General features: G+C 47.7%; 1 protein-coding gene across 1 annotated transcript in view; it reads left to right on the top strand.

Annotated features, from left to right (window-relative positions):
• The window catches only part of SUFU (suppressor of fused homolog (Drosophila)), an 85,231-nt gene that overhangs the window by 69,128 nt on the left and 4,715 nt on the right, over positions 1 to 11,388 (top strand). The gene's annotated exons all lie outside the window — the stretch shown is intronic.

The raw sequence follows: 11,388 nt of genomic DNA, 5'->3' as shown, positions 1-11,388 counted from the left end.
CGTCCCTGCCTTCATTGTTGCGGTGCCATTCCTGCCTCCCCTTCTGTTTTGAAGGCAGGGGTTTGTTTTAGCATTGCAGTGTTACGGTTAACCTTCCAGTGACTTGTTTTTAAGGCATTCCACTGCCCGTGTTCGTATGTCTGGAGGACATCATACCTTGAAATCTGTATGACTTGTAAAGGAGCTGATCTTGGCTAGAATCATCTCGTGTGTAGGGATTTTCAAAGAGCTTGCGTGCTTTGATTGTACTGACTGGAAAGTGCAACACTCCTGTAATGATTAACAGCAAAGGGTCAGGTTTAAGGGTGGGTCATTTCTGTTGGTTCCTGTGCTTGCCAACACACGATACACAGGATCTTGTGACTGTGTTAACTCCAAACATAAGAGTGTTTGTTGCATTTACATCACATCTCGAAATGTATTGATGTGTAGAGTAGTCAGGTAACCTTAAACAGTGAAGAATGGCAATAATTAGGTCACCCTTCAGACATGTAACTAATATTAACCCTTATGAACTTGGTTGCTTTCATGCCTGTTACTTTGGTGCTGAAAATTATGGAAAAATTTTGGAGTAGGTGGGAGGGAAAGATTGAGAATTGCTGGCTTCTTCTGAGCGGTAGGGAGAAGCAAGTTCCCTCGCTTGTCTCCTACACAAGGTCAATGTATTGGACCTTCCTGTCTGACGTGACCGGCTCTGCTGCTGGCTCCTGCCCTGTCCTGTGTTGAGAATGAAGGACAGACTGGGTGGGGGAGGAAGGGAGGCTAAAAGCAGCCTGGACAAGAGGAGGAGCCCCCGGTTGTGTGAGATACATGTGGGAGTGTCTGAGGCTCTTGGCTTAATATGCAATGGGAGGCTTGCTCCGTGCTCAACAGTCCCTTGTGGTGCTGGGAGCAGAGGAGGGAGGTTCATGTGGCTTTGCTTCAGAAGTAAAAGGAGTTGTGGTGCATAAAATTTCCAAGGAGGTGAGCTGTGTTTGGTTTAGTCCCTTGCAGCCTGGGCTGGCCGAGTTGGCAAGCCCTGCAAAGCTTTCACAGCAAGGCCCAGGGAGGATTTTCCTCCTCCCTCGCTTGGGACCCCAGGCACAGTGATGAGCTCCAAGGAGACTTGGCGGCTGAAAGCAGATCACTGCAATGCAGGGGCTCGTTGCAAAGAGAAGTAAATGAAAGGGCTGTGGAGAGGAAGAGAGATGGCAAGCATCTCCTCCTGTGGACTTTTTCACTCTCTTAGGGGAGAAATAAGAGCCTGAAAAATCCTGGCCTCAACTCTGCAGCAGCCAGAGACTGATTTCTCTTGAGCCTGAGCTTTGGTGCAGTGAAAGCCCAAACCTGCAGACTAAACACAGCACCTCCTGTTTACATCTCGTGGGCTGGAGTGGAGCGTGTCCAGGGTGGGACAGGCCAGAGGGCTGCTGCACGGTTTCTCAGCCCCCGCTGCCCAGCCTGAGCAATGAGCTGAGAGTTGCTGAGCTCCCGCAGAGGGTTAGCAGATGACAGGAGTTTGGCAGGTCTCAGCACCATTCCTACCAGACAGGTGTCCATATCACCGCTGCAGCTGGTACTCAGCAGGAGCCATTTTAGCAGTCTCAGCAGAAGAGGCAGGGAGTCATTAGGCCACGGAGAGTGTGCACCCCATTTCTATCAACAGTCTTTCCAGGTCACGTTTGAGGCATGTTCATAGGGGAAGCCTGTCCTGCTGCTGCCCATGCTCTGGGAATGATTAGATTATTTCATTCTCCAGAGTTGTCAAATTGGCACCTTTCCCAAGTACTTGGATTTTTTTTTTTTTTTTTAAGTAACATTTAATTAGTTCTAAGAAGCTAAATTCTATTAAAGGTCTAAGCATGTGAGGCTGGTTTATTTCTGAACTTCTTCCATTGTGTCATGTATTGTTGAATAGGGAAATTGCTTTGACTCAGAAACGTACAAACATATTCAAGAAGTCCTCCTTCTTAACACTAGACTCCTGTTTATATGCTAGTTTCGGTGGCGAAGTCTCTGATGTGTAACACTTGCATTAACATTACACATGATCAAAGGCTTCCGGGGTTCTTTCTTCCACTCCCTCTTCCCCCAGTGCTATGACAGCAGAGCCCCCACGCTGCCTCCTAAGCACCTCTCCTCTCCTTTCCGAGGGGTAGGTGTTCCAGATGCAGAGAGAAAGGCTGCACAGGAGATGTCTGGCCCCATGTTGGGGGGTTAAGGATGCTGTTGATGCAGACAGACTCTGACTTCAACACCCCCACAGTGATATTCGTATGGTGGAGAGTCCAAGGTTCTTGGTCCAGCATCTGAGCTGTGCCAAGCACGCAGTTTGTCACAGATCAACCTTGTTTGTCTCTAAAACCTAGCCAAAGCAAGGCAAGGTTGTACATGTGTTCTCTCCCTCCCTCCTTCCCTCCCTTTCTCCCTCCCTTATGTTCCAGCAGATGATAGGGTTGCTCTGTCTGATCAAGCCTGTCCCAATAAAGTTGCCTGAGCCTTTAATACATATTAATATTATCCTGGGGTAGTTTGTGTCAAAGCCTGTCAGCATGCATCATCCTTTGGGAATTACCATCATTACGTCTCCAGTGATGGGAGTCAGGACATGCTTCTGCAAAGCTCCTCTGCTTTTATGTGGAGCTCTCTGCCTGTCTAGCACAAAGCAGACTGTTCTCCCCTCCTACCTTGCTCACCTGGACTGCTTACTCTCCCCAGAGGGGAGGAGGTGGTTTGTTTAACACCACCTTTAGATAATTTCTGCTCCTGCTGCTTTAGGCAGTCATTGTTCTAGGGAAAAAGATGACACTCGAGTCTTTGATCATGTGCAATGTACATGTTACGCACCAGATACTGCTGCAGATTCCAACATACCAGCCAATACAGTGCAGTAAAAACAAACCTATAGTTAGAATCCTTGTTAACTGCAAAATCTAGCACACAATTTAAGAAGGATCTCTGCACTTTAGCCTTTCCCCGTTACCCATGTGTATTTCGATACTATATCTAGTGGAAGGATCATACATATTTTTTACAAAGTATGCCTGGCTTATTTAGTGCACAAAGATGAAGCATGTTTTGGGGATGAATCAGGAGTGTGGAGTGAAGTAGACTCTTGCCTATAGGACTTCCACTTTGTTTGTTTTTCAAAATTAGAAGGTGTGTAGTGAATGAGGCAGGTAATTGCAGAAGAATCACAATAGTCTTACGGTGAAGCCTGTTAAATGTTGCCCTGGAGAACTGCATCCTGTTCCTACCTCTACTACATGACATCTTTCTTGATGCCATTCCAGAGTCTTAAACTAAAATGTTCTCATGTGGCAAGTAAGTTTGTGTTCCTCATTTTGTGGATGCTCAGCTCAAGACCTGAGGTCTGATCCGTGTTCCCAGTGGCAGGAGGAGGCCAGAAGGAATTCTGCGGATACCCCTGTGCCTTGCAGGGCTGAGTGGGCTGGAAAACAAGGACCTGCAAGTCTTGAGATGGGCACCTGCAAGAAGTAGACATTTTCTCTTCACTCATTTTCCCTTGTCTGTTCAAAAGAACCTTCTTCGAGTCATCCTGTGAAGATTAATTCAGTGCTTGCCAAGCATTCCAGCTCCACAGATGAACACCAGAAACAATTTCAGGAAGAGATTAAAATTTGGTCTTGCAGTTCAGGAGAGAGAAAGGATCTTTCTAGGGTAGGGAGTCAGCCTGGGAGTCGAAGACCCATGTTCAGCTCCCTGCTCTTGCAGATTTTCTCCATGACTTTGTTAAGTCTCTTAGCTTCCTTGAGCCTACCTCTCCCATTTGCTGCATGGAGAGGAGCACTTCCCTGCCTCGCAGAAATGTGAGGCTGAGCACGTCAGAGGCTGTGAGAGTGGTAAGGACAGTAAGATTAGGTACTTGCAATATAATCCATGCTGGCAGTAGTTGGATGGAGCATACTAAATAAAGGGGAAGAGAGTAGGAGGGAACAGGGAAGCAACTTGAATGATAATGAAAAAAAAATGATGACTAATGCTGCATTCAGTGAGCAGAACCATCCTGAGGACTGAGCAGGGCAGAGGTCTTGTGGGAGAAAAACTGCAGGCGATCCTGTGATTACAGATTTGTTTCGTGAGGCAGACATACGCTGGGGCCAAATTAGCGTGGCGCAGGCAATCTCTCTGCAGCCATTTCCCAAGTTTTGTATGCCTGATGTCACTGGTCTGTGAGTGTATAGGGGTTTTTTCCAGGTGATTTACTCCGCTGCAGGACGAGTTGTGTTAGGCTATGGTTCATTTGCAGTTGGCACCCTCCGTCTCCATGTGAGCTGAGGAGCTCACGGCGGCGGTGGGCTGTTACCCCCTGGCACCAGCCACTGCTAGAAGATGCTTGCTTGCCTCTTACGCCAGTAGGTTCACAACATCCAGCAGACAGCGTATCAATGCTAAGACTGTGGAAAAGGGGTTTTCATCTAGTCTCATTGCCCTTTGTGTCACCTCTGACTTTGGCCTCTGATCTGCCCTCCATCCTGTTTTTCTGTGTCTCCGTCTTCCCCTCATCCTGGCCTGTCTCTGCTTTCCTCTCCTCCCCTTCATTCAAGTTGGCAAATTCATTTTCCTCCTCCTCCACATGGCCTGACTTACAGCAGCAGTGCTGAGAGCACTGGAGAGTTTCCCTGCCTTTAGTCCTGATGTGCCTGGTGCCATAGCAATCCCTCGTCACTCAGAGGAATGATCAGAGGGAAAAGTACTCCTTAGCTACCTCTACCCTGTGCTTCGGGCAGAGCTGCCTTGGTCTGGGACATGCTCAATGAAGAAGGGCTCTTCAGTACATTTTTCTACTTTTCTCTGAAAGGCTATGGACAAACACTGACTTTCAGAGGCTTCTGACTCAGCAAAGCATTTGCATGATCAGGAGAAAGACTTTCCCTTGACCTCCAGAGCATTTTTTGCTAATCTTTGTCACCCTCCTCGTACGGGGTAGTTCTCGTGTTTTGCAATAAAGTGATCATGTGCATTTGCGAGTACCGTCAAAAAATACTTTTTCCAAAATACCTATCTGATATAACTTGATTCTTCTTCCCCTAAAAACCTTTTTAAAAAAGTCAAAAACAAGGCATCCAGCATGGAAAAATAAGTTGAGGCTTAGGACAGCAAGGTCAAACTTTTCATAGAAAATGTTAAATGTGCCTGTAGGCAGGATAGGTACACAGGGGCTGTGGGAAGCATCCAGCATCCAGAAGCTATCAACATGTGCTATCTATGCTGGCAGTTGGCGGGGCGGGAGGAATTACTGTGAGCAGGGTCATGAGGGACGATCCATTCTTTTGGTTTGGCAACCTAAGTGAAAAATCTGGGAAAGAAGATCAGACTGAGCCCAATCTTTAAATATTTTCAGTTTTTCTTGCTGAAACAAAAGCCTTAAAGAGACCAAAAGCTGAAAAAAAGAATCCTTTTGTGTTGAATGAAGCCAGAAATAGAAGGGTTTCTTCAAGAAAAACAGCAAAAAAAAAAAAAAAAAAAAGGAAATAAAAAGCTAGTTTTGCAGAATGGAGCTGGAGTTGTTGGAAGTTTTGCCTTCTCTAATCAATATTTGAGGGATGAAACACTCGCCTGGGATATGAGAAACTCATGTTTTATTCCTTTCCTTTTATTTGAACCCTTATTTCTCCTTCTTGGCTTTATGGGCACCACAACTATAGGGTATTTTGGTTCTTCCTCAGCTCATGCAATTGGAGTTGTTCCACATCATATAAAACACTGAATTAGTCACAGAGACAGAGAGCACAAGAGAATGACTCTGTTCCGGTAGAGTTAGGACATTCCCCTGGAAATGAGCACATCTGGTTCTTCTCTCTGCTATACCACATGTTAAATCATTTATGCACATTGGCATAGTGGCAGCAGCAGAGGTTCAAAGCAGCATTTGAAAAAGCTGCTCTGATGCTTGAGGTGCTTAAGTGGCACCTATGGGTTGAGTCCTCTTTTCAAGAGATAGGGTTCATTTTTGGTCTCCTCAAACTTGAATAGATGTGTTATGCCTAGCGTGGTGAGTATAAGGACAACACCCACAAACTGGTTTAAGTTGTGTACAGCTACAGTCTGTTCTTCTACAAAGCAGCTTTATGCATCTATCCCAGGAAAAACTTTTTCATAATCTTTTGGGTGACTTCCCCCAAATTCTTGAGCAGGTCTAGGAAATCTAAGCTAACACTTTTCCAGTAAGTTTATCGTCTTCCCCAAATAATCCCCAAAACCTCACTGCATTATCCCTTTGTGTTCTTGTTTCTCACTGCTGAATAAGACACTGGGAGAAACACTGGGGTAGAAATGGCCCATTAGGTAATCACGATCCTCCCCCTATCAACTCTCCCGCAGCACATTCTCTAGTACTTTGTCCAGGCTAGTTTTAGATGAGTCAAGTTCTTCCATCCTTCTTAAGCTGACTGACTATCCTGTGACCTAATGCCCCTCCCTGGCTACTCAAACTGCGTTTTGGCTAATTTGGGTAGGTTTTCTTCCACTCACTTGGAGCATTCGCTGAAACGCCTGTTCTTCCTTTGCTTTTTCACTCTGAAAGAATTGGTATTGCCTGTTGTCTTGGCTCCCTTGTCAGCTTTCTCCCCAGCTGAGCCAAGATTTATGTGTTCACTCAGAGCAGCCCTGTCTGCAAGACAGATCTCATCAGGCTGGGCTCTGAGGAGCCTTGGTCCCCGGGAGCAGCCTTGGAGTCGAGAACATCATGGAGAGAACCCACAAGGTCAAAATCTTTCAGCATCATCATATACTTCCCCTTCTGGGATTGTAACATCATGTGGTGAAGCAATAGGGTCCCTGAGGCATCTGTGAGTGGATGTTTTTCCTTTACAAAGAGGGTTGTGAATCTCCTGAAAGAGCAATAGTGGTATTTCCCATCAAAGGTGCTTGGTGCGATGCTGGTGCCTTTGAGGCTGTAATGAGAGCTGTGGTGGATTCAAGCAGCAAAGTGGCCTCTTCAGGCAGCATCAGGGTTGGGCATGACGTAGAAAGATATAGTGACAAGACCTCTGCCCTGAACCATTTGCAGTCAAAGCAAGGCAGTGCAAAGGTGGCCCAGCCAAGGGGACAGCAGAGAAATGGGCTGGGGGATACTTGTGGCACAAAGCATGATTCATCAGAGGGTTTTACTGGTAACCTTTAATTTCAGTAGGAAATGCTGACACACTTCACTTTTTGTTGTGCTAGTGACGGGAATTAAGCTGAAACATTTTCAGGGCAAAGGGCTCCTAAAAGTTGCTGGATATTTGCAGATGTAACAGATGACATGTGGCTTAGGGTACAACTGCTCCACCTGTTCCAGGCATAGCACCTGGATGGTTGAATAGTTTCTTAGAAGGGTTGGTATGGTTTACATAGGGGTTTATTGCAATGTGTCCCCACCTTCTCTGGCTGAGCCATGCAAGCCAGCTCTGTACTAAGTCCAGACCTAATAAAACATAGTTTCCTTTCTTTGACAAACCTGCTAGAAAAGCGAGTGGCAGTGTTTAATGCAAACAAAGCACTAGCGCAAAGTGTGGGATTGTTTGGTTTGTTTCTAGGTAGGCAAGAAAATTGAGTATTATCAGTAAAAGCACCCCTGCTTAATTGTCCCTGGGCCAATCATTTGTGTCTTGCCCTGGACAAGGCATGTTGCCTGGAGCTGGACAGGCTGGAGCTCCATTCCTAGCTCAGCTTCTAGGGGTCTGGTGCTTGGTCAAAGACCTGCCACCTATGCCAGGCTTTCAACATGGGTGTGACCTCTGGCCCCAGACAGCCTTTTCCTGAGCTGAGAATTTCAAGCCCTCATGGTAGTGTTGAACTTGCTAGTGAGAGATGGGGTGTTAACTGTGGGGTGGTACCTATAACCTGACTGTAAAGTCTTTAATGTTTTACTAAGCACTAGTTGCTTTTAAAGTCAGCCGAACTCATCTGGAGGCCCATGACCGTGTGTACATTTTCAGATCTCACCTGTTTTTATATAGCTGCAGCCGTGTACCTGTAACGAGTCACAATACAGGTTTCTCAACTATCTGCAGGTATGAAAGCTTCAACACAGGCTCCTTCAGTTGACCTGTAGGTAAGAAGTAGGTTTCAGCAAGATCAGGTGAGACTTGCCATGAGAGGAAGACATCGTGCATGCAGCCCCTATGTTCCCTGAACACATCCACCTGAATAAGACAGCCTAGCCTGGTGTCTTGTAACACGTCTGGACACATGCAGCTGCTACCAAAGCAGTGAGAACTCAAACTTCGGAGCTTGGTTGTGTGGCAGGTACCTGTGATAGAAAACAGGGACATAGCTTTTGGCTAGTCATTGTCTTCCAAGCATCTGCAGCGTGACAAACAGCGGCCAAGAACACAGAAAATGGGATCTAGATCTGCTAGCAATGGGATAGCATGTGTCTGGGCCTCTCTGGGTCAGGCGAGGGAGATCCTGGTGCAAGCAGAACCGTGCAGCACCAAAGGAGATATTTCAGATACCCGCAGCTGGCTGGCAAGGCTGTTCCTTGTTCATACTGCAAACAGCCATTACAAAGGCTGAGCTACACCCTGTAACCAGCTTCGGCAGACTGGGCAGGCGGGAGTGTTTGCACAGAAAACACAGCGCTGTGAGTGCCTGGCCACAACTCGGGAGACCTCCTTTGCTTCCTCAACACCAGCCGAGAGATTTCATGGGAGAGAAGGCCTGTTCAGTGTGCATGGGACAGCTTCATTTGCCCTCCAGGTTGTGTCGGCTTTTCCCGTGGCTTCAGCACAACAGCAGGGCTCTGTTTTCCTTTGGGAAGGGAATGAGCTGCTTCATCATTGTGATCTCTGTGCAGTGTCCTGTTGATAAGATCAGTTAACAACATTGGAGGAAAACTCTAGATTCAGGTCTGAAATTATAAAGTGAATGAGGCCTATTTGTTTAATTTGAGCTTCTAAGGTTTAAATCCCAGAGGAAATTAAATTAGGTGCCTAGAGCAACGGCAGTCTGTCATGTTTATTTGCTGGGAATGTCACCTTTAATATCATGCACGTATAACGTGTGTGTGTGTTAATATAATGGGGTATCATACTGTGCAGGAGCAGGCATGCTACAAGAACTGGAAACCTGAAATATTGTGAGGGAAGCTGAGATAGGATTGGATTTATTCTCATCCTTCTTCGTAGGAGCAAAGACTCACTCACCAGCATGAAGGTAGTTGGCAGCCTTATCTGTGACCACAGACCTTACTGCTCTTGGGCCGTTTTGATTGGGCTGCTAAGAGGAGAAATCCTCTTTTTTCTAAGAGGAGAAATCCTGTCTAGACGCAAATCCAGGATGACAATACATCTTGCTTCAAAGCCATCTTCAGCAGTTGGTGTGCTGCAGATGCATGCCTTACCTCTGCATCCTCAGGAGAGTTCAAGAGTGCTCGTTTCCTGTGCTGAGGGACCTGGCTTGGACATTTGGTTACACCCGTGCTTCGAAGACTCCCTTCTCCAGGCAGGAGAGCAGGGCTCCCCAGCACCATGGGGTAGTAGGGTTTGAGGTGGGTTTTTTCTGACTTGGGCTGTTAAGGGTGGGCTCTGAGTGACGAACCATGTGAATGTCACTGCAGCAGTTTGTTATTGCAGCCTGTGACGCCTGCCCTCCACCAAAGTTAACTGTCTATGCAGGGCTTGCAGAACAGCACTGCAATCTTTTCTCAGCATGCTGCATAGAGCAGGCTGCTATTCCTTTGATCCTACAAACACAGTCCATGGGACAGCTGAGCTGTGGAATCCTGTCCTACTCCATTTGTCAGACCCTTCAGGGAGCCAGTTCAGCTCACTAAATCAGTGGAATTTGGGGTTTTTTTCAGCTGGATTACCAAAACCCATTGAAAGGGAGCAATGAGCTGCAGATGGGCTCAGCCATCTCAGGGGGTTGCACCTAAGGTTAGTCCTAGCTACAGTGCTCCACATAGGTTTGTCTCTCCTCTGGGAGTCTGTGGCTTAGCTGGGACCTGACCTGTGTCCCCCTTCACTCTCTCGACCCTTTGCTGTTTACCCCTGCACAACCCTGTCTTGTTTTCCTCCAGCCTCAGAGCAGCTGTCTGCATTGCACACATGGTTCCCATTTCTCTCCTGCCCTTGGCACCTTGGGAGCACCCAGGGGTCTTCCTGCTGCACTTGTCTTCTAGTCGGCCTGCCAAAGCTGCGGCTCCTCCTTCCTGCTCTCTCACCCATCGCAACCTCTGGCATTTTTGCTCATCGGTGGATGGCTGAATATTCATTTCCTCCTTGCCGATTGCTGTGAATACCAATTCCTCCTCCTTTTTCCGGCTGCTCTGTAGATTTTTATGTCTGCCAAATTGTTTTCATTCCCTCACCCCATTGCAGGCTGCACCTCCGCAGAAACTGATCTGCTCCGTGCAGAGCCCCAGATCCCCACCCATCCCTTCTTTCTGAGCTGAGCGATCGGGTTGCCCTCCTGCCTCCAACATGGACAGACGGCTTCTTCCTTCTGCAAACAGTCAACAAACAAGCGTCTCCAGTTCAACAGGCAGAATAGTTACAGGCTCCTGCAAGGAGACTGCAGTAGTTTGCGGTGGTACTGCATGTTTCAGTGCAATGTTTCTCAGCTTGCCAGTCTGCAGATTGGTGCCAGGTTGCAGAGTCCTGCCCAAAGCAGCAAGCTCCTAGCTGAAGCAGAGTTTTTTCAGTCTTGAGGTGTGATCAGAAAGGCCTGATGGAGGTGCCTGCATCCATGCTGAGCATCTTGGTCATAAACCCTGGCCTGGAGCCTGCTGCAGGTTGAAGCTAAGCGAAGAGAGGAATGTGGTGAACAGGGGAGGTTGCAGTTCCCTCATCCCCTGGGAAATCTGTGTGCAATGGCAGCAGGGGGGCAAGGTTGAAGGGAAGAGAACTGCAGACATCCGGTAGCTCTGATATCTGGATTTGGTGTTTTCGGATCTCCTTTCTTGCCAACCAAAGGAAGAAAGGGAGACCAGAGTCTTCCATTTCTCGTTTGTCCAATAGCCCAGAAGCTTCGACTTGCCAAACAGTCCATGGCATCCTGGCAGTCCCTTGCTCCCTACTGATGTTACTGTCACCAAGGAGCTACTGGGCATGGGAGGTGGCTTCCTGCACAGAGGTGGCAGAGCCTGCCTGCCCCTCTTCCAGACATGAGCTGGAGGGCACAGTGGAGAGCAGTGGGGCTGGGCACTCAGCTCCATCAGTGTTTGGTGCTGGAGCAGTCCCTTCTCTGGGAGAGAGCACAGAGCTCATGGGTAGGGAGGGAAAGGGAAGGGTGAGGAAGGAGGTATAGGGATAGTGGTTGCTTCAGGATGGAAAGCAATGCCAGAGACAGAGGAAAGGGTGGAGTGAAGGAAGGAAAGGAGGAGCAGGAGGGAAGAAACAAACCTGTAGGCTGAAATGTGAGTAATCCGCTGGATACTGCTGCAACCTAACTCCCAGG

The sequence above is a fragment of the Pterocles gutturalis genome, unplaced genomic scaffold (genome assembly GCF_000699245.1).
Source record: "Pterocles gutturalis isolate BGI_N339 unplaced genomic scaffold, ASM69924v1 scaffold23289, whole genome shotgun sequence".
In the NCBI taxonomy this organism is placed as follows: domain Eukaryota; kingdom Metazoa; phylum Chordata; class Aves; order Pterocliformes; family Pteroclidae; genus Pterocles; species Pterocles gutturalis.
Note: the sequence above shows the minus strand (reverse complement) of the source record. Positions and strands in the feature narration are given on the sequence as shown.